The sequence below is a fragment of the Gavialis gangeticus genome, unplaced genomic scaffold (assembly GCF_001723915.1).
Source record: "Gavialis gangeticus isolate Ggan-Ray unplaced genomic scaffold, GavGan_comp1, whole genome shotgun sequence".
NCBI lineage: Eukaryota > Metazoa > Chordata > Crocodylia > Gavialidae > Gavialis > Gavialis gangeticus.
In genome coordinates this window covers 110,474,108-110,474,421 of record NW_017729032.1, presented here as the reverse complement: position 1 = coordinate 110,474,421, position 314 = coordinate 110,474,108, and positions in this window count along the sequence as shown.

The following is a 314-nucleotide window of genomic DNA, read 5'->3' as shown; positions in this document are numbered from 1 at the left end:
AATAGAACTGTAACTCGCTGAGAGGAACGAAGTGTAGTGCCTGTCGTGAGGATAGCCAAGTAGGCAAAGGTAGCAGAATGCATTGTTATGTAATCATATGCAGTGCTGTAGGGGGGGATGGGGGATGAGTGGGGTGAGTGCCCCAGGCTCCAAAGCATAGGGGCAACAAAGGGCAAGTTGTGAGTCGATATTTTGTTATGAATAGTTTGAAAAATGTTGGTTCATGTGGCTGATAAATGCCACATGCTTGCACAAAGCCACAGAATGTACATGGCCAACCCTTCAGCTTGGAGAGCACCATCCAGCTGATGAGT